The following is a 24,457-nucleotide window of genomic DNA, read 5'->3' as shown; positions in this document are numbered from 1 at the left end:
TATGGACACATGACGACCAACTTGGCTGAGGTAATCAATTCAACCTTAAAGGGTGCACGTTACTTACCTGTAGTGGCTTTGGTAAAAACTATATATTTTCTTTTGGGGGTGTTTTTTGTGAAGCTCAGGGGACAAGCTCAAACCTAGATGCAAGGCGGTCATGTCTATCACCCTAGATTAGTTACAGTTCTACAAAAAAAATTGTTGCATCAAATGGAATGTCTGTAACAAGCTTCTCTAGAAGACATTTGCGGGAGAAAAACGAGGAAGGATACGATTACATCAGCCTCATCGATAAAGAAAGTGGACGAACGCATATGATGGTGGATATTGATATGGACACATGACGACCAACTTGGCTGAGGTAATCAATTCAACCTTAAGGGTGCATGTCACTTACCTGTAGCGGCTTTGGTAAAAACTACATATTTTCTTTTGGGGTTTTTTTGCGAAGCTCGGGGACAAGCTCAAACCTAGATGCAAGGCGGTCATGTCTATCACTCTAGATTAGTTACAGTTCTACAAAAAAAATTGTTGCATCAAATGGAATGTCTGTAACAAGCTTCTCTAGAAGACATGAAACGTTTCATGTCACAGAGTTACCGCGACCTCTTCAAGGGATTGAAGCTGCGTCATTAAGAGTAAATCTACGGACAGAAACGTGCAACTACGGGTTTTTCTAGCTCTGAAGTATCCATGCTCTCATGTGATAGCAACTTACTTGCATACACGTCAAGACTATATCTGTTTTGTGGATCCCATATACCTACTATTTGAAGTTTTTAAGGTATACGAATTTGAGTTCTCCCTTATAGGTAATGACAAAGACCCTGATGAGGTTCAGGATTGGCTTTCGATTGTACCAAATCTAACTTTATTGAGGGAGCGTGGTCGTTCAAAATCCAATCGAATTCATTGTGATGGATATTCAAGAAGATCTAGACAAGACAGAAGATGTGGGCATTGTAGAAACCCAGGATACACTAGAAAAACATGTCCACTTCTACTGTCGTCAAGTAACAATTGATGAGGAACTGATGTAGTTGTTTATCAAATAATTTTTCTTATACTTTAATTTGCATTTACTTCAAGTTAATGTCATTCGATAACCGCTGATGAAGATTAAAAAACGATACCAGAATATGAGATTGGACGTTGGCATTATATGCGATTAAAAAAAGATAATAAGTGACAAACTGAAGAAAGTTATCGAACACAATTATTAAATTTTATCAAAACTAATAACAATTTGGTATTTGAATATAATTTTAAATACAACAACTATATAAGTATAAATGGTAAATGATATACAAATTACAATAACAAAGCTATCGATGCTGCGACGCGAATGTGTTCCTCAGGCGGTGGTTGTCGGTCTCAAGAAGGATTTCTTCGTATCATTGGTTGTGACTCCTTGCTGTCATCATCATCACCATCATCGTCGTCGATGTCGACGTCATGAGCAACTAAATTAGGTTGATGAGGAGCTTATGACGATGAAGCACCTCCATAGAATAAGGATCTTGGAGGTGTATGACTGATATCCACCGGCCTGCGAAAACTGGGAAAACTCATAAAACCCAGACATCGCTGAGTATGAAAACTGTACAGAAGTGTCTGTGCTGTTGCCATGGGTGATGAGGTTGAACCCGCCAAAATGTGGGATATGAACCCCAAGTCATATTTGCAAACATAGACCCATAATATCCTCCATGAGGGGTCATAAAACTTTGTGACGGTGGTGGCGGCGACATTGGGTAAGGAACGGCGGTGGCGGCATCACATATGGTCGCGGTATCACATATGGTCGCGGTATATAAGTCACTGCAGACAGTGGCTGTTGTGAAGGTCATGTGGTGTAGCTGAGGATGAACCGGAAGCACCTGCTCTCCTTCCACGAGTCGGGGGACGATGGTGCTGTGTCGGTGAACATCTCTGTCGACGTCGCTGAAAGTCCGCCCTCGTGCATCCTCGAAAGCAGAAACATTTCCCGTTACTGTTAAACCACTCATAATAACCATCAGCAACCATAAGAGGTCAGTAAAAATGGGCTCTATACGGGAAGGCGCCGATGTTGATCCTCCCACAACACGACCCACTCATGATGCTCACCAACCAATCTGTATCGGTATTACGCGTATATCTGTGCTATGCAACTCGTCTATATTGCGAGGTACTTTCGGAATTGGTTGAAAACAACCAAATTGGAGCACGCGATCAGTGAAGTGCCACTCAATATCACATAACAGATTAAGGGACCATCACCATCCAAACATCTAATGGGCCCCTCAACTCAGGTGGGATCATCATCCTACATCATCATTAGAATATGACACCCATTCAAACTAAAACAAATATATATAATTTTTATCAAATAATATCTAATATACAACTATAATCTAAAATCGATTTTTAAACATTAAAATGCATACCTGTGTACCAACCTTCTGATCGATTAGCACCCTAATTTTTTTTCTAAATCATCAGGTAGCTCCTGATTATTTTTCCTATCAGTAAACCACCTATTCAAAAAAAACAAAATTTAATACACTGTATAAAATGATTAATATACGAAATCAGTTTTATAATTACCTCAATATTAGCGAAATACGAATGGGTTCTTGACAACGGGACATAAAAGGGAAATCGATACCATGCCCAAGACTGCAGCAGCAGGAGACATCCGCCGATAGCATTTTTCCTGTAGTTAGTGGCTCGACACATCTCCTTGTACAGGAAAGCCAAAACTGCCGAGCCCCAACTGAGTGATCCGGCCAGACGAAAGTCGCCAAGATGTCGCAACCATATATAGTGAACTTGGTTGCGCGATTTTTCCGGCATCAACAACCCTCCTATCAGCTGCAGTATGCATATTCGTGCATACATTTTAACTTTATCATCAGAGCGCCCTCATTCAACTCCCGAAAATTGGTATTTAACCAATTTAACGGTATCCGACCACCGTTAAAACTTTCTGGGACACGTCCTAGATAGTCCCAGTACAAAGCAATCCATGAAACGTGTGCCATCCCCGATATCACATCTCCATCCACCGTAAGCCCCAGGTGCATAGAAACATCCTCAAGTGTAATCGTGCACTCTCCACACGGAAGATGGAATGTGGGTCTCCGGCCTCCACCGCTCCACTAAGGCAGTAATAAGTCTGGTTCTATCTACAGTGACCCTCATATCTACCTATGTGACCGAATCCAACCTCTACTAAATACGACAAGACACAACTAAGTATCACTAACTTAAGGTTCCTAAAATGATCTAATACACGGTTCATCTCCTAAATTAAATAATTACAAAAATTAATTTTTAAACTAATAATCATGCATTAAATAAATAAATAAATTATTACTAATAATTTAAATTATATTAAAACGTTAAAATGTTACCGTATTAGCAAAATGTCACGATATATGATTTCCATCCAAGCGAAGTAGACCTCCTTCCATTTTATATATGCAAAAAAAATTAATTAAATAAAATATTTAAATAAATTAAAAAATATTAAATATAATAAAATATACCTTAAACAGTTAAATAGAATATAAGAGTATTTGAGAGAAGTTGAGAGGATTTGGTGTGATGAAAGTGATGAGAATGAGAGTATTATAGGGAAGGGTGGGGTGTGAACGGCGGGGTAGGGTGCTAGATCGAGAAAAATAATCTGAAGGGTGCATGACAGAGAAAATTAATAGTAAAAGGTGATATTTCGAGAAAAACGCCTAAAACCTCTTGCGAGAATAATATTTTTTTCTTTTTACCAACGAACCCTTGATGAGTTCTTTCAAATAATTTTATGTTCTTTAAATAAAACAATTTAATTTTATATTTATATCAAATAATTAAAAATAATATTGTACTACGATAATTATAGTCCTAAAATTAATTTATGTGCCGGGATTCAACTATAAGGACGAGAATTAGTTAAACTCAAAAAGCTGTTGTACTTGATTTTAACGGTGGATGGAGTAATTGTTTAATATAGTCAAGTCGAGTTAAAATTTTTGAATTATTCAAGTGATGATTCTTATTTTATAACTCTAATTTGATTTAAGAATTTTTGAGTCGGGTTTATAAAATTCGAATCGAATCAAGTTTTCGAATTTATATTAAAATTTAATTATAAATATTTATAATATTATGATACTATTTGATTATAATTCAAATGACTTTTTAAACCATATACAATACATATATATTTCTTCATATGTCATATATATATCATACAAAGCCAAGGAATGAAACTTAAAATTAATTACTAATTACTAAAAATTTAGAGGTGTACTAATTACTAAAAATTTAGAGGTGTTCGAGTTATTTTTATAATTAGATTTGAATTTAAAATTTTTTTGAATTGAATTTATAAAATTACAACTTAAAATCATTTTGAGCTTAATTTTTTTAATCAAATAAAAAATTTATTTTTTAAATTAATTCAAATTTCACGCACCCAAAGGCCGCATTCATCAAATAGAAAAGAACCAAACACTGAAATCTAAAAGTAGACAACGTTGTCCGGCATCGGAAATCTCCAAATATTGTCAGATATATATACTGTATTAGTACTTTTTGAAGTCACTCCAAGACATGGATTTACCATGTACGAATATTGTACTTTACGAGAACGTCGGTCGCCAATTAGATAGAAAATTTTAAATATAATTTATTAATATAAATTAAAAATGATAAAAATCGGTTTATAATTGAAAATCTTATTAAGAATATAATTTTTAGGTTGGACAAAAAACTCTTTTAGGTTGAATAAATGATAATCTAGAATTAGAGGCGGGTATATGGGCTAAGGCCGCGGGCTACCCGTTTAACCGTGATCCGTGCGAGTTTCGGACATAAAAATTGAAGCTTGTTTAATGCGGGCTTTAGCCCGGACCGTTAAACCGCGGGTTAATGGGTATAATCGTAGGTAGCCCGCAATAGCCCGCATAACCCCTTTATTTAAATTATAACATTTTAGAGAAAATAACTTAAAGAATTTTATAGAAAAAGAAAATAAATTACCTAAATATTATGTTACTATAACCATTGTAGTTCTTAAATTTATTAGGATTTGCCATAATTCTACCGTTACTTGATATTTTTTTTCATTTACAATGTATCAAATTATTTTCATTTTAAAAATAAAAGTTAAAAGATTTATATAGTATTTTAGTCTTATAAATTTACATCATTATCATTTTGATATTTAAAGATTTTATATTAATTTTGACCTTTATGTTTTCATGAAGTATGTTATCCATTTCGTTATTTAATTATAAAAGTCACATGATATTTAATAATATATCATATGACACGTAATATTTGGATTAAAAATAAGAAAGAAAAGTAAAAAAAAATTGAAAACATATTTCAACTTTAAAAGCTTTTACAAAAGAAAAATTGTTAGATTTTTATAATGTTGACTTTGTTGAATTTTTGTTTGAATTTTTGCTTGCAGACACTTCTGTATCTTCATTTTATAGCCTTGAATAATCATGTTTTATAAAGTATAATGGGTTATTGTTTATTTGTTTTCAATTTGGTGATATAAGTGATATTGTTTTTTAATTGAGTTTAAGTAATATATCGTTATATATTAATGATTAAAAATTAAAAAAATTATTTTATAATCATTTCCATCTATTAAAATAAATTTTAAATATTATTATATTTGACGGTGCTACCTTCCTTTTCAAGTTACTGGATCATTTGAAAGGTGTAGCAAGTTAGAATGTTATTTTTATTGCATTTAAAATTATTTTATTTAACGGGCCTTAAAATTCAAAACCGTTTATGATTGCAGGCTTTTTAAACCGCTCCATTTAAGCCCGCACCGTCAAAACCGCAGACTAAACGGGGTAGCCCGTATACCCACCTCTATCTAGAAATTATATTTTTTTAAACATTAAACCGTCTTAAATTAAAACTTTAAATTAGACTATCGTACAAAATAACTACCCCAATCAAATTAAACACCCAAATTCTACATTTTACTCATTTTCCTACTCATTGTTGATAGGCATATACGTATTATCTTCACTAATTCGTGTTTTGTTTTGTTATTAATTGGTAGTAGGATGAAAAGTCCTTTCAATTTGCTCTGTTCTAAGGGTGGGACAATATCGCTTTTACGAGGACCACATGGGTTATATTTTCATTGGACAAAATTAGCTGACCCTTATTCCATATGTAATGGGGTAAGGGGAGGTAGAATAGTAGGCTACCTCTAACGCCAGGTGAGAGCAGTTTCCGTAGGAGACATCCGAATTATGAAATGCCCCGTGGGACTTGATCCCACAACCCCAAGGTTAAGAACTTATGCTCTACCAACTGAGCTGGATGGTCATTCTATTGATAAATAGACAAATTGATAAAATTCAATCAATTTTCTATTATTTGATAAGAATATTTAAAATTTGAATTTTGTTAATTTTAAGGTATTTATTTGCTGTTTGAGTATCGAGATTTTATCTCTTAGCTCTAAGAGGGTGTTCGAAAACACTTTGAAAAAAAGAAGAAACACAATTCAAATTAATCGAGTATAGTGTTTTTCATATCTAAAGTATTTTTTAGGCATTCTTGAAGGGTCGAATGATACGATTTTGGCACTAAACAACGTACAAACACTTCAAAAATAATACTTTTTATTATTAAAAATTTCGAAAGAATAATCGAAGGACCACTTGACACTTTTCAACTTCGAAATGGGCAGCATTTCAAAACTTACAAGGAAGGAATGAACCTAAAACAAATCTCATATATATCTATGAACATATCTTCTGTCTGTTTTATGTATTATATTTTTTTGAGTTTGTGATTATTTCTATAAATAATATAATCTTCAAAGGTGGTATTAATTCTCTCTAAAGTCTAAAGAGTAGTATAATATGTTTAATGATTGGTAAACAATTAATGTTTTTATAAATATTTTTTTGTATGTGAAAAAAAATTTAAGTTAAAGGATTAATTACCTTCTATGAAAAACATTGGGTTGTTTCTCTAGAGGATTTAACCTGCATCTTACGAGTTCTAACTATTTTGTTATTTTATCGTGGATTCCAATAGATAAATGAAGTTAGTTGTTCGTCATGTGTTTACTCCTATCTTAACTAGTTTTAGATTCGTTCAGTACTTGCTTAAGAGAAGAATTATTCATTTCACTATGTATTGTTATATTAAAATTATAATTGTGGACACAGGAAATAAAACGTAGATACATAAGTTATATTTTATAATTTGATGATGTGCATAATTATAATACTTAATAGATGACCTAATATTCAATCTATATAAAGATGTAATGCTCTCTAAGAAATATATTCATGTATGCTTCTACAAATCTAGTATCTGTTCTTAATATTTTCGTTAATGCTTTTCTCAACTTCCAATCTATTTTTTTTCATTTTTTAAAATTTATTGTGCATTTGTGAGAGAATGTATAAATGCTAAGAATACAATTAATCCCACATGAGAAAGAAAATTATTTAGTGATGGTTTATATACTATACAAATTAATTCCGAGAAGAGCAGTAGCGTGGATTTTCACTTCACATTTGTTAGTATAAAATTTGAAGGATCATGTTAACTTCGGGAGACATCGTCCATCTCAAGAATTACACTAATTAAAACGGTCTTATTTCTAAGGGAGTGATTCATCACGATGTGATCGAATCTAATTTAATTTTTTTTATTATATTTCTAGTCGGTATTAACGTTTCATGTTAGTAGCACCATTATTTTTCCAACATTATAATCTTCTCTTGTGATTGAAATTAAGTTTTTTTTATATGAAAAGCAATAATTTAATTCATTAGGCAAGAAGGATCATCATATATACCGAGTGATTACTTAGCTTATAGAGTTGAAGTGTCAAATCAAAGTCACTCTCTTGGTCGTTGGAAGGTCATCAGCTTAAATGTATTTTTGACATAATCTTTTGGTATTTGCATTTAGAGTTTCAAATTAGAACAATCAACAAACATTAAATAGTAGTGGCATGGCATGTGGGTTCATATGATATTGTAGGCAACCCATGGTATGGTTTTTTATTTCTTTTGATTTAGGTAACATGGAGTAGTATATGACTGGATGATAACATGCAGAATTAAAAGGGTGTTTTACAACTAAAAAGAGCTTGCCATTCCCATTTTGCCAGCCTTGATTCCCTACACAAAGTCATTAACAATGGCCATCAAGAAAAAGTCCTTAAGATCTGCTGTTAATCTCTTTTTAACATTTCCCTTTTCCTTCATAATAACTGCCTTGTTTAGGCATCACATTTTACAGGATGGTCTAGAGGGCGGGTAAGGATTGCTCTTTTGAATTTTTTTTATTGATAATTTATTTTCGTCCCTGAAATTTTTTTATCACCCCTAACATAAAATTATATGTTTGTCCTACAATTTACCACATAATTCCCCATTTAATATATACTTTATAACAAAATATGAAGTGTCTTCTTTTTCTCAAACCCTTCTTCTCAACATGATTTTGTTACACAAAATGTTAAAAAGCAAACCTTGCTTTGTTCACATAGAAAAGTTTAGTTATATATTTGAATAATTATAAGGTGATTATAATATAGTATCTATTCAGAATTCTCAGTTTATTGACAATATACATATATCATGCAGATGGTGTTACTCGAACTTAGATCTTAAATAATAATAATATCTCTTTTAGTACCGATGTTACTAGTTTAAAAAAAAATTATTATGAAAAGTACCTACCTACTAAGTAGGTCAAAATTAAAGATATTGTTTGAGTAAATTAATTAATTTGGATTCCGAAACATACAGTGATCGACATTATAATTATGAATATGTTTTTAATATGTCATTTTCTAATTGTTTATACTTTAATTAATCGCATAATATATGAATCATTTAATTATAAATCCTTGAAAGACATTTTCCTTGTAATACATGTTTAGTGCTGTAACCAACCCAAAAGCTACCACTGTGTTGCCGCCCAATCCAACAACTATTTACACATGTATATATTTTAAACAAATGGGACATTCTAATTTATTGTACTCAATCTGATCAATACAAGAAAGAAACTAAATAATTAATATTTATTATTTCCACTCTTCATTTGATTTTACATATAATATTAATATTAAAATATTAAATATTGTTTTTTTAATTAATGAGTTATCAAACATGTTAAAAAGTTTAGGAAGAAATAATGATAAAAAAATCCATATTTGTTTTCTGAATTCTTTATAATTTATGAAAAGGCAATCATCATTGGGCATTATCTGTCAATTTGTGAAAAGATATATAGTTTAAAAATAATATTAAGCCACGTGGAAGGCAGCACATGTGGCACAAAGTTAGGTGGTGATCAACTTGTGTGAACTAATGTTATATCGAAGGCTCGATGTGCCGAGCCTACGTAAAGACGCAAAGAAAGAGCCAAAAGTAGCGTAAGCGCCAAAGCCATCCTTGTCCGTTCATCATACGGCTGCGGATGAACTTCAGCCACCACCATTAATCTCCGCCGTCGAAACTTCCCCCACGATACTTCCCTGCCTTTGTTTATGAGCCTTCTCCCTTAGTTCAGGCGCTTGCTGTTGGTTTAATTCTAAGTTTCTTCTCTCGTTCTCTTTCCTTGGCTTTTGATCTTAAAGATTTTCTCTTCCATTATCGTCAAAGGAAAAAAAACCCCATTGCTTTGCTTTGATTAACAATGGTAATGCCATTGCTGTAATAGCGGAATATTTCTTCTTTCTTTCTTTCTTGATATTGGTTCTTGGTCTCATTATTTTTTTTTCGCTTGGTTTTCTGGAGATAGACAACAATGCCGGTGCCGCCATGGCTAGAGTCACTGCTAAGTACAGCCTTTTTCACAGTTTGCAGAACACATGGAGATGCAGGTAGGGGTGAATGTAATATGTACTGTTTAGACTGTAAAGGAGACGCATTTTGCTTCTATTGCCGTTCTTTTAAACACAAAGATCATCAAGTAATTCAGGTAAACTCAATGCTTGAAAATTAACATCTTTCTTCGTCTTCTTCTTCTTCTTCTGGTAATATAATCAAAAACTTGTTATGGTCTGGATTTTTTCAGATAAGAAGATCTTCATATCATGATGTAGTGAGGGTTACAGAGATTCAAAAGGTATTGGATATAAGTGGCGTTCAAACTTATGTGATAAACAGTGCCAGGGTTCTATTTCTTAATGAGAGGCCTCAAACGAAATCTGGAAAAGGCGTTGCTCATATCTGTGAAATCTGTGGAAGAAGCCTCTTGGACCCATTTGTTTTTGTTCTTTGGGATGCAAGGTAAATTATGTTTTACCTTCTATTTACTTCACATTCTTCATGCTTTCTTCTCATCATCATCATCACCTTCACAATTACCATCATATATAAAGCATCACCCTCACAACTACCACCACATTGATCATCATCATCAATCATCAATCATCATATATATCATAATAACATGCATGCCCACATTGTTTGGTAATATAAAATCCCACATTTTGATTTAATCCCATTTTTAATATGAACTTAGCTTGTAGGAGTAAGGAGAAATGGGAATGCAAGTTTTAGCTTAGAGGCAAAGAATGAGGTACTAATGGATAGAACTAAAAGGGAAGGCATGTCAAAGGAAGAAGAAGAATTGCGTGAAGGCTCACAACAAGGCGTTTATCCGCTCACGCCTCCCCCACCTTCAAATGCAAGGAGAAGAAAAGGAATCCCTCACCGTGCACCTTTTGGGTCATAAAAACCAACTACAGTTTTATATTCACAATTCACCCATTTTTTTATTTGTTACCCACAAAGGAAAAAAACGCAGGAATTGAGAAGTGTTAATTATTGCATAGTTGTAAGTGTACATTGTAATTAAGGAATTATATAAAAAGAAAAGCAAGGTATTTGGGTGGAGTTTTTTGTTTTATTTTCATGGGACCATCAATCACATGGGCAGTTTACATAATGGAACAAAACTACTTTTATTTGTTAATGCATGTAATGAATAGGACTAGTTAATCAAACATTTATTTTCTTGTGATGAAACGTTACCAAAATTTTTAACATTTCTCATTTCAGTTCAGTTTTGGTGTGGAATGGATATATCTTCTTCCTTTCTTATTACTTTCCATCGTTTTAACTTCAACTACCTTTTGTTAAATATAGAAACAACTTTGACAAAACCAATGTAGACTATGTCTTGATTAGGGACATGAAGTGTTGAAAAGAAAATGAGGGGAAAATGAGAATGATGCGGAATTAATGAGGTAAATAGAATTATTGTTACAGTGATCGAAATTGTCATATCCTATCGATATTGTAGAAGTCATCGTTCCTTGTCGACGATTTTACTAGGATGTTTCTATTGAAATCGACCAATGTCATCGTCCGCTGCTGCCAATGACTTGAGAATCGTGCGTAGTTGGCGACGAATTTCCTCAATTCATGCATGCAATCAGTGCAACAGACCGGACATGACAAGGGGTAACTCGTGGATTGGATGGGTAGTAGAGATGGCGCGAGCACGAGAGCTCAAAGTGGTTTGATATATATCAAATCAAAATGATATATATACACATGTAACAAACTTTAATCAATCAATTAATGAAATCATATACATAACAAGACATATAAACACGAATTTCCTCAATTCATGCATGCAGTCAGTGCAACGGACCGGCCATGACAAGGGGTAACTCGTGGATTGGATGGGTAGTAGAGATGGGGCGAGCTCGAGAGCTGGTTTGATAACAATGAAAATATCAAATCAAAATGATATATATACACATGTAACAAACTTTAATCAATCAATTAATGAAAATCATATGCATAAAAAGAAATATAAACACACAGAAACCAGATATATATGTCATGCTTTATGCATGAGCAAAATATGACTAATAAGCCCTAACTACCTCATCAACACAACACATGAATGGTGGTTCTTATAACACCATGTACACCAAAACAACAACCAAAAACGATGGATTTAAACCGAATCAAATCCAACCAAAGGGTATAATTCAACTGAGGGATACCATTCATCCATATAGGGTGAACTGTATATACTTACTTCTTCACAACTCAAATCCCATGTAGATGCAAATAGGAGATTTATAATATTTATGTCTTTTTAAGACTCAGGAAATGACAAGGACACCTGAATTATTGTATACGATGATAATCTATTTTGTTTGGTAGGATATCTGGATATCCTAAGAGTCACACTGAGGCACTTAAAGTTTGCTAGTCGGATGTAGATCTAATGCTCTTGTGATATAGACTATATGTATACTCTAAAAGAATAGGCTAGTCAGATGTACATTCTTGATGCGTACGTGATTCGGGTCTCACTCGAGGTACTTGGTCATCAAGAGTCATTGGATGTACATTCCTAATGCAAGACTAACCAAGTTAATCTAAAGTGCCAATATTAATAGGCTAAAGGGGTGTGAGTCAGTGATGTACATGTGACCTCGAACTATATCATGATGCTTGCTTATGTGTTATGAATGAGTGTTCAAGCTACGTGACCCAAACCTTATCCTTGATGTTGTATTGTGGTTGTGGATATACATTGGATAAACAACATTGTTTTTTACTATACTTATTGGCGTACTGATTATGAATGCATGTAGTATGGTAGAGTTGTTTGTGTGACATTGTGTGTTTCGTTTGTAGGTTACACGTTTTGTATAGCATGATGAGACAATGATGTCATTAGAGAAGTTTCAACAGGAGTACCAGAGTACAATGATGGCAATTAATGAGCGTGTAGAGGTCATTATTTGTAATTGGGTCAGTTGTAATATCTTATTTATGTATTTATATTGAGTTTTCAATCCAGAGCTCCACTTTTGTAAAATGTATTTTCATACCTTGAATAACTATTCTAAAATGTTGAGTATATGGTTTTAAATGAAAAGGGTTAGTCATTTCGGTGATTCCATGTGACACTTCAATTTTTGGAATTAGGGTGTTACCAAAGATGACCTACATGAGGGGTGGGCGAGATAGTCGCTCCCTGAAAATTTTAAATTGTCATATTTTAAATTTTTCTTATATTTCTATTGATATCTATTTTCGTTCTTAGAATTTTATAAATTCACCCACCAAACATAAAATCTTGTATTTTCGCTAGGTGTTACATTATCCACCTTCCACATGTCTTAATTTACTCTTAGTTAGGTTGAGGTTTGTAATTAACGTTGAAGTTGATAGTCTCGAAGGAATTGTGGAAAATTATTCGAATTAAATTTATTTTAATACAAAATATGATTAAAGGAACATCGAAATTAAGATTTTTTAAGCTTCATGTGCTTCTATTTGTTCTCTAGAAAGTGGACCTTCGGTAGGTGTGGAATTAAAGACGAGAAAACTGAGACTAAGGTGACGTTTGGTTTGTTGGAATCACTTAGAATTAGGAGAAATTAGAATCCAATTCCACCAATTTTTCATGTTTGGTTCAAGTTTTCAATGGGGAATTGAAATCCAATTCTATCAAGAGAGGGAAAGTAAATTTCATCCATAACATGATAAAATTGAAATCATTTGGCGGAGGGAATGTGAAATTTGATCATACTACCCTCATCAATCTTTTGGTATTCAGGTTGGATTTTTTAAAAAAATTTTGGGACCGGGTCAGATTTTTTTTAAAATTCCAAGTTCGGGTCGGGTCGGGTCGAGTTTTTTTAAGTGTGATATTCAGGTCGGGTTTGGGTTTAGGGTGAAAATACCCGACCCGACCCGACCCGGAAAAAAATATATAATTTTACCTTATATATTTAGGAATAATTACAATAATACCCCTATCTATATAAATTTTTTCAATTAAGTCACTTTTTTATTGAATAAAAATACTTTTTTTATTATTTCGGGTCGGGTCGGGTTTCTAATTCATATATTCGGGTCGGGTCTCGGGTGGAGGTTCCCTTGTTCTCGGTCGGGTCGAGTAGACTAAAAACCCGACCCAACCCGACCCATTGCCATCCCTAATTGGGATGATTTAACTTATGATGTTTTATTGTATGATTTTATAATTTATTGAAATGAATAATCAATCAATAAAATGAAAATTTAATATTTTTTAAATTTTTATAATATATTGCTACATTTGGCTGTCCCTTTTTTCCCATACCCCATATGTATGGGGTAAGGGGGAGGTAAGATAGTAGGCTACCCCCAACACTAGGTTGAGAGCAGCTTCCGTAAGAGACCTCCGAATTATGAAATGCCCTCCGCGGGACTCGATCCCACGACCTCAAGGTTAAGAACCTTGTGCTCTACCATCCAGCTCAGTTGGTAGAGCACAAGGTTCTTAACCTTGAGGTCGTGGGATCGAGTCCCACGGAGGGCATTTCATAATTCAGAGGTCTCTTACGGAAGCTGCTCTCAACCTGGTGTGGGGGTAGCCTACTATCTTACCTCCCTTACCCCATACATATGGGAAAAAGGGACAGCCAATATATTGCTACATGTAAGTTATAAAACAAACTAAAATTAAACAAAAAATAAGAAGGATAATTATGTCATTTATATTACTGAAATCAAATTCATCAGACATGTCTGCGAACCAAACAGATATGGAATTGAATTCCAATTCAATTTCCTGCCAACCAAACAAGTTTCAGATTCAGATTCCAATTCCTTCAGATTCCAATTCCTTCACAGATTTCAATTCCCTTAGAAATATTTCAGCGAACCAAACGCCACCTAAGGGTTTCTTGGTGAATGCAAACTTAAATTGAGATATCTCCATTCATATCTGCATGCAGCTTGAATTGCCATGTATGGTTGAAAAGGAAAAAATAGTTCTTTAAAAATAAAAATTACAGTAACCTATGTGGCACTAAAATTGGAAAAGTGTATGGTTATTTAAGGATGACTAGGCCTTAGGGTTGAAGATACGATAGGATCAAATCAAAATTCAGATCCTTTTGTACATCTCGTCCCAATTTAGATAAATTTCAAGTAAAAAAATATGAATGATCTGATATAGTACTGTGACATAAAGCAGAAACTAAAACAAAATTGTAAATCAAAGTGATTCTAGAATTTTATTGGGTGATCTGGACTCTGGATTAAGCACAACTCAGCTTAGCCCAGGCCCGGATGGTACAATTTCTCATTGGCTTCCTTGTGAGGTATTGAGCCAAATTTGTAGCTCATCCCATGCTCCATATTCTGCAACAATACAAAAACTGCATCCATTTGGTTTGTGGAATTGACCTCTCAAAGCTAAAAAGTAATTTTAATCCATTTATTCATGTCATCGCCCTGAAGTTTGTCCACTTAGGGATGGACACCCAGCGCCGAAAATATATTACTTATATCCGATCTCGCTCTGCCATGATGAGTGCTAGCCTTTCTTCCGCTCCGAAACCATCCAAAATTTTAGATTATAAATTATAACCGACTCGAATATATTAATATTTAAAAATACTTAAAATAATGTCCTTTATAATAATATATTTATTATATTTTAAATGATTAAAATAATATATTCTATAATATTTTACTACATATTTTTTGAATACATAAGGAAACTAAACTGGAACCTACGCTATAGCAGCATTAGATAAATCCCTATGCAGCATGCCTTGGATAGCAGCCGGTGGTTGAGAGCATCGAGAGGTGCCAAAAGGGAAGGACCAAGCTAGTTTATGTCGTGTCGGGTTGAATCGGTGTTCTTTTACTTTACAACCAGCCCCATCCCACCCTAAACATATCTATTATATAACTCGTCCCGTCCCGCCTAAAAAAAATATCCTTATGGAGTCAGGTCGGATCAGAACCCATCAAATATTTGACCATCCCTATGTCCACTGTTGCTATTGCATCATCTGTACTTGTATATTCCACAAAGGCACCAAGGGCCGGACCTCCTTTTATAGTGAGCTAAAAATATGAAGATGCACCAAGGCAAGAAGAAAGGGATTTTGGGCCATTTGCTGAAGGTAGGGTAGATGTTGTTGCTGCTGGTGAAACGCATTGCAAAGGAGGGAAAGTGAAGAGAAATATAGTTTTAAATGGTGGTTTATGTGGTAAGATGGTGCCACGTCAACAATTAACATGTCACATCAATTTTTGATCACTCATATTAATGACTGTTAATGTTAATGTCGAGAGATTCTTAACGATTTGACAATGAAAGTTTAAACACTTTTATAATTATTAACTTCCTAAAAATGCTACTTTTAAGGCATTTTTCACTTAAGTTATTGTTTGTTTAAAGGTTCATTTTAGTTATTTTAGGATCATGTAGTTACATATAGTTGCATTTGTGGTGGTATTGCTGTTTTATTTCTTAATGGTGTTGTATGAGAGAAATGTTCAGTTATTTGTGGTGTGCAGGGAATAGCAGACAAAAGGACTCTTTGGGAAGTAATGTCGCGTCATCACATGTTGCTGAAGTAGATTGATATGTCTTGGCATTTCCGGCGTAGAAAACGAAAAAAAGATACAGCTGTACGAGGACAGCTGGCGCTGCACGTGAAATGATTGCTGTAACCGCCTGCCAAAGGACCACTGCCACCTGGAGGATAAAGTTCACGCTTATGGTGTGATTCTAAGGGTATGAGGGGCATTTTACACCCAACAACCTAATCATTACCCCTAGATATTTTTTATTATATATGACACCTCAAGGGAGAGAAGGGAATATGACGCAAGAGACACACGCATAGAGCAGAAAAAAATCAGATTTTTCTTTTTCATTTTTCCTTCTTCTTCCTTGGGTTTTCCTCCATTGATAAAGCTCCAAGGAGTGGCGATCTAGGTGTCGAAAGGAGCTAGCGAGTTAAGGTGGTTTGTGGTGGCCGAGGAGTCCTCCAGTGGCGCGCATCAAAGGCTTATTCTCACTTCCCTTTGCTGCTATTTTTTTCCATTTATTTGTGGGTTGTTGGAACGAATATTTTCATGACTTTGTGTTTGGATATTTCGAACCCCACCATGAACTAATGTATTTGGTGGTGGTTGGTTTTATGGTTGTTTAAACTTTATTTTAATGGTATATTTATGTTTATCTTGGTTATTTGCTTGCTTTGCTTGTGAATACTTCACCATTTAAGCTTGTAAGAGGCATGAGAGTGTTCATTTCTTAAATGAAGGTTAGGTGTTCCAGAGAAACCTAAGCTAAAAATATTTGTAGTATTCGAGAGAAACACAAGACAAGATCCTCATAAGCAATGAGCTATAGTGTTTTCAAGGGGCTTTGAACCGGCCTAGGAATACTATATCCTAATCCCTTAGTACTCGAGAGAGACTAGGAGGATTTCAACGACTAAAAAGGGTGTTTTTATCAATAGTGTAGGTTGCCAGCTTCGTTGAGTGAGAGCAGATGCATTGGCATCCTATTCTGTTAGGTTCCTTTGACTAGAGATAGAGGGATCACTCTAGGAAAACCCTGTCGAGTAAGCAAAGATTAGATAGCATAAATTTGCCTGAGAAATAAGTTTAGCATCCTTAAATCAATCCCTACCATTCATTCCAGTGGAAGCTTGTCACGTGAGGATTATCTTCTTATCATTTTATTTGTTATTTATTTACTGTTTTTACAATTTCTTATTGTCTCGACATTACACCATTTTCAACACTAAACATCTGTTCTTGCCACTACATTTCCATTCATTACATCATCAAACCATCACTCCATATCCACCTTCATACACTTTTCATTTGCCGTGACATTTGTATATATTAAGACTAACTATACATAGATAGATTAGTGCTTTGCTTTGGTTAGACTTTTGTAATTTCACCCAATCCCTGTGGAGACGATACTCACTCATCACTGTATTACTTGAGCGATTGTGTATACTTGCACATTATTTGCGTATAATTTTATAATACTCATAACACGCAACAATAATCTTTAGTAGTCTTGTTGATCTTGGTATGGCTTGGTGGCAAGGGATTGACACTGTTGTTGCTGCCAACATAATTTTGTTGGTGCCATTAGTCCTCACGGGTCACCCTGGCACCAAATATGGCATCTCTTTCCCTGTCTTGGCGAGATCGTCTTTCGGTATCCGTGGTGCCCATGTTCCTACTTCACTTAGTGCTTTGGTTGGTTGTGGCTGGTATGGGATTGAGAGCTGGATTGGAGGTGAGGCATTCTAACTTTTTCTCACAAGCTCCATTAAACAATCTTCCTATTCTCACGTCATACCATGGCTCGGCACCTCCCCTCTTGAGTTTGCTTGTTTTATGGCCTTTTCGTTGGCCCAGTTGGCCGTAGTTTGGAAAGATATAAGGAATTAAAACCAAAAGTATGCGGCACCAATTCTGATGGTTCTAACTTCATTTCTTCTCGTTTGGGCTTATGTCAAGGATGCTGGTTTAGGCCACATGCTAACCATATCCTCTAGGCTATCTACCTCGGAGTTTTGGTCTCTGTTTTTCCCTTCACTAACGGCAAACTGGGCTACAATAGCACTTAACATCCCCGATTTTACTCGGTTCGCCAAGACTCAGAAGGATCAAATCATCGGTCAAGCCTGTCTTCGGATCTTCATGGGGGCATTCACATTTGTTGGCCTAGCTGTAACATCTTCTACTCAAGTAATCTTTGGCCATGTCATCTCGAATCCAATTCAGCTTCTCGGTCAAATCGGAGGGTTCACAACAATAGTGCTAGCCATTCTTGGAATAAGCCTAGCTACAATGACAACCAACATTGCAGCCAATGTTGTTCCTCCAGCAAATGCATTAGTCAATCTAAGCCCTTCCAATTTCACGTTCAGAAGGGGTGCTGTTTTCACTGCACTGCTTTGCATTGCTTTCCAGCCTTGGAGATTACTCAAATCCAGTGAGAGCTTTATATATACATGGCTAGTCGGGTACTCGGCATTGCTCGGTTCGATTTTCAGCATAGTATTAGCAGATTATTATCTTATTCGACAAGCTAAATTAAGCCTGGAGGACTTGTATTCTTCAAGTCCTGATGGGGCATATTACTATTCTGGAGGCTTCAATTTAGCAGCAATGGTAGCTCTGGTAATTGGGATATTGCCAGTAATCCCAGGGTTCTTGCAAAAGGTGGGGATTCTATCACCGGTTTCGGATGCTTTTGTTGTGATTTACAACAATGCATGGTTTTTCAGCTTCTTCTCTGCAGGGCTATTGTATTGGATTTTGGCTAGTTTGACCATTTAGAACACATTCTAGAGCACATTATTTATGCAGCTGGAAACTGTAATGTCTAGCAATTCGTTGAATAAAATCTGCACTACCCTTGAATTGGCTTTGGTTTGTTTTTGTAATATACAAAAGAGGTTGATGTAACAAAGAGTGATTATTTGATCAAGTCGAGTCGAATTAAAAATATTTGAGTTAGTTGAGTTGTCTAGTCATATTTTATAACTCAAGTTTTATTTTAAAAAATTTTGAGTCGAGTTTATAAAATTCGAGGTAAGTCAAATTGTTTGAGTTTATGTTTAAATTTAATTGTAAATATTTATAATGTTATAGTACTAATTGATTCTAATTTAAATGGCTTTTTAAACATATATATATATATATATATATATTTTTTCATATACAATATGCATATATCATGCAAAATTGAGGGACTCGACTTTAAACTTAAAAACCACTCTACTGATTATTAAAATTTTCGATTTATTCAAGTTATTTCAGTCATATTTAACAACTCAAAATTTATTTTATTTTTAGTGGAGATTATAAAATTATGAATCGAGTCAAATCGAAATTTTTAGTACTAAACTTGGGACCTCAAGGAACAACAACAATCCTTTACAACTAGAATTTAATTTTTTTTAGTCAAGTCAATTTTTTTTTATTAAGCTAAGGTATTTACAAAGTAATATTTGTTCTAAATACTCTCAACCATTTGACAATAAACGCTCAATCACCATTGCAATGTTGGTTGCTCAGTGTTTAATATTGCATATATTTATTGTTATTTACTCATTATTTTTCAATTGGATATTACTGATTTATCTTTATTTTGAGTTTATTTTGTACACGAGCTTTATTGAATTAATTAGCCCAAAAAGTAGCAGATTTCAATTGTCCATTCAGTATTTCTTAGAAGATCAGCGAAATATCTTGAATATTTAATTGGAATTTACCTGGCATAAGATCATCCATAAGATTAAGCATAATTCAATCAGAAGTACAATACTTAAATATTTATTTTTATCTTTTGAGATAAACATTTTAGATTTAAGATTTTAGTTTGATCATTTATTAATAAGTATTTTTAGTTTGATTACTTTATTATTATTTTATTAGGAATTAATTATTTTATTTACTTAGAACATTCGGGTTATAAATACCCTTAGGTTCAACCTTTGAACTCATATGGGAATTTATATTTTCTTGGTTGTTTATTGAAGTTCTATTTTTCTTATATTTTCTTTTCATAATGATAAGCATGATCAAATCTATGCTTGGCTAAACTTCAATTAGCCGAAAGCTGAGCTACAACTCAATCCGTTTTGTTAGAATTGAAAAGTGCTTCATACATTTAGGTATCTTTCTTGATTTTCTGCAAACTATGATTGATAATCGGTCTTTCCTTTAAATATCTCAACACTTTCAATTCAAAGATTGCACCTTGGCTTGAATGTTGTTTTGATTTACCGTTGGGGGGAAAAATCAACTTGTAGCAAATTCAACTTCCTAAGACACAAACTTAGAAACAGTCTGCTAAGAGAAATCAAGACCAGATTTGACTCTCATTGAGACACCATAATCTGAGCATGAGCTTTTCCAACACTCAAAGTAGCATTGGTGTTAACATCGACAGTCGTTGTTAATCGAAACAAGAATGGCTTTGGAAATTAGTTCACATGAGAGAAGAGAAAGTTACAAGGGTTGAGCCTTGTAAACTGTAACCGACAAGAATCTCGAAGTAAAATCTATTTCAGTGATCGAAACAAATTAAGGCGAAGAGAAGCTAGAGGCTATCTCTCATCATAACTATTTTTAATAATCTACTTTTCTTATTTTTATTTATTTCAATTTATTTTGCTAAACCCCCTTTATTTTAATTTTGCTATTTTCTTGGATCAAGATAAATTCAAACCGATATTCGAAATTTCTAAGTCTTTGTGGATCGACCCTTTATTCTATATACTACGAACTTAATTTATTTATTTGAGAAAAAACTTTATTTATTTGACAATTTTGATGCTTGTCAAATTGACACTGTTGTCGGGGAATTTGGCAAATTACTAATATTGTTTGTTTTGATTTATGACAACTTGGAAGAATCTAGGCGAACTAGTTGATTTTGAACCTGAGATTGAAGCAGTACCCTGAAGACTACACACACGCACGATCAGGGAAAGAAGTCGACAATAACAACAAAAAAGAAACCTACATGATCTAGTTCTCGACTCAACATCTGACGCATAATCCCTACAAGATAACGAATTGATCCCTATGGCTGATCTGAAAATTAAAAAACTAGTTGTGTCACCTACCGAACAACAACCATTATGCATTGCATTCCCGAGTAGAGAAACACCATTCGAATTCAAGATCGGATTGATCTATCTTCAACCTACTTCCTATGGATTATCGAGTGAAAATCCTCACAATCACCTTACTGAATTTCATATGGTTTGCTCTAGCATGAAATCACAGGGAGTATCAGAGGATCAGATTAAACTTCATGCTTTTTCCTTGGCCGATTTGGCTAAAGATTGGTTATTTTACTTACCTTCTAATTCTGTTAATATGACTCGTCTTTTTCTTGACAAGTTATTCCTACGGTGAAGGCGAGTAAATTAACGCGAAGCATATCAGGAATCCAACAAAAAGATAGAGAGTCATTATACAATTATTGGGAACGATTCAAGAAACTCTGTGCTAGTTGTCAACAACACGAGTTAACCGAATAGACTCTCCTCCAATACTTTTATGAAGGCTTGCTTCTTTTGGAGACGAAGATGATTGACGCAACTAGTGGAAGGGTATTTGTGAATATGACCCCACATACAGCCAGAAATCTAATTTTTACCATGGTCGCTAACTCTCAACAGTTTGGCTCTTCTAGGGAACCTACTCGACGTGTTCACGAGATAAGTACAACTTCATTAGAAATTAAAATTGATAAGTTGGATGATATTGTTCAATCCCTTATTGTAGGCAAAACAAGTATTGTTAGACTCTTGCGGAATATGCATAAAGTCGAATCATCCCACGGATTGTTGTCCGATGTTACAAGAAGACACTATCGTATAAGTAAATGAAGTTGGCAATTTTTTACGAGCACCATAGAGACCTTACAATCCTCACACAAATACCTATAATCCAAGGTAGAGGGATCATCCAAACTTCAGCTATGCATAAAATCCTAGACCAAATCAAGCATATCAACCAAGGCTACCACTACCTCAACCATATCAACCGGCGACATCATTATTAGATTCCATCGTCAAATGTTTAACATTTTCTAATGAGAGTTAGATAAGAAAATGGTCCAATTGGATCAAATTGTGGGATGAATAGAATCACAAGGAAGGCTATCATCTCAAACTAAGACAAATCCACAAGAAAGCATTAGTGTCATCACCCTTCAGAGTGGCATCGTCATTGAACCTATTCCTAAGAATATTTCTGTTAAATCCAATGAAGAAAACGAAAAGAAAGACTCAGTATCCCAAAGAAATCAAGAAAAAATCGATGCAAGGGAGAAAGAACAAGAAGTATAATAAAGACCCCGAGAGGAAGAGAGAGTTAACGCAAAATCCCAAAGAAAAAATGAGGTAAATTTTAACCCTTTCCCTCGATTTCTCCATATACGACATCATCTCCCTTTCCATCAAGATTGGTTAAACGAGATAAACCAACCAAGGATAATGATTTTCTTGATATTTTTTAGAAGGTAGAGATTAATATACGGCTTCTTGATATAATCCGAAAGATGCCAAGGTATGCTCGATTCTTGAAAGATCTTTGCACTACGAAAATAAGATTTATCAGTCATGAGAAGGTAAATTTAGGCAAAAATGTATCAGTTGTCTTTCAACGTAGGCTTCCACTGAAATTAAAGGACCAATGTATGTTTGTTATTTCCTATAAAATTAGTAAGGTAGGCTTTAAACAAGCTATGTGTGATTTGGGTGCTTCCATAAATGTTATGTCTCTTTATATTTACAACTCACTTTCTGTTGAGCCTTTGAAGGAAACTAGAGTCACAATTCAAATCGCCGATCGATCTATCATTTATCCTGAAGGAGTTCTTGAAAATATTCTAGTTAAGGTAAATGAATTAATTTTTTCCAGCTGATTTATATGTCATTGATATAAAAAATGATCAAACCAACACTTCCTCTAAAATCTTTCTTGGTCGCCTATTCCTAATCACCGCACATACCAAAATTGACGTTAGGTGTGGAATTCTTACTATGAAATTTGATGGTGAGGTTGTTAATTTCAACGTTTACAAGGTAATTAAATATCCATATAATGTTGCAAGCATTAATTTCATTGATGTTATTGAGCCTTTGGGAGATGATTTTGTTTAAACTAACATATCCGATGATTTGTGCAGGGAGTTAAAGAATTATAAAAAATAAATCAGGGAGTTAGAAAATATTTTTTCCATTCATTCTGATTTGCGTCTAAATCCATCTAAATCTAAAATTTTACTTTCCATTTTACAGGAAACATTTTGGGGAAAAGAAGATACTTCACCGATTACTATTTTGGACAAGATTTCAAAGCTGAAAAAGTTACGAAGAAAAGTATATGAGAATGTCAAAATCTACAAGGATAAAATAAAAAAAATTCTCTATGATCGTAGAATTTCTTGCAAGGAAGTTCTTAGTTGGAGAATAGCGTGAGCGATACAAAAGGGGAGGAAAAACAAAAAAAACTAAAAAATGAAAAAAAAAATACGAGAGAAGAAATAAGCGTTTGAATACAAAAAAAAGAGTAAGTGATACAAAAGGGGAGGCAAATAAAACTCACACTCTGCCAATCGCTTTTCATGAGGAAACTTAACTTTGTTCGATTTCATCTCACAAGCAAATAACAAAAACTATGTGTATCTAACCCTTATTCATTTGGTTAATTGTTATTCATTGGATTAGCTTGTCCTTTTTATTTGATTATCTTCTCTAACTTTTTCAACACATACCTAAACTTGAGATTTAAACAAAACTTTTTGAGTGAATCTTTGGTAAATGATGGAAATATGGATTGAAGTATACTTGAGGACAAGCATTGAATAAGTCAGGGGGAATTTGATGAGTTTTTAATATTGCATATATTTATTGTTATTTACTCCTTATTTTTTGATTGGATATTACTGATTTATCTTTATTTTGGGTTTATTTTAGACATGAGCTTTATTGGATTAATTAACCTAAAAAGTAGCAGATTTCGATGGTCCAGTCAGTATCTTCTAGAAGATGAACGAATTATCTTGAATATTTAATTAGAATTTACCTGACATAAGATTATCCATAAGTTGAAACAAAATTTAACTA

General features: G+C 34.0%; 2 pseudogenes; both read left to right on the top strand.

Annotated features, from left to right (window-relative positions):
• Positions 1-9,732: 9,732 nt before the first annotated feature.
• Positions 9,733-10,803, top strand: LOC120180863 (annotated as a pseudogene).
• Positions 10,804-15,901: 5,098 nt separating this feature from the next.
• On the top strand, positions 15,902-19,145 carry LOC120180968 (annotated as a pseudogene).
• The last annotated feature ends 5,312 nt before the right edge of the window (positions 19,146-24,457 follow it).

Source organism: Hibiscus syriacus, unplaced genomic scaffold, assembly GCF_006381635.1.
Source record: "Hibiscus syriacus cultivar Baekdansim isolate YM2019G1 unplaced genomic scaffold, ASM638163v2 tig00112503_pilon, whole genome shotgun sequence".
NCBI classification, from domain to species: domain Eukaryota; kingdom Viridiplantae; phylum Streptophyta; class Magnoliopsida; order Malvales; family Malvaceae; genus Hibiscus; species Hibiscus syriacus.
The sequence above is the reverse complement of the archived record's forward strand: the minus strand, read 5'-3'. Positions and strand labels throughout refer to the sequence as shown.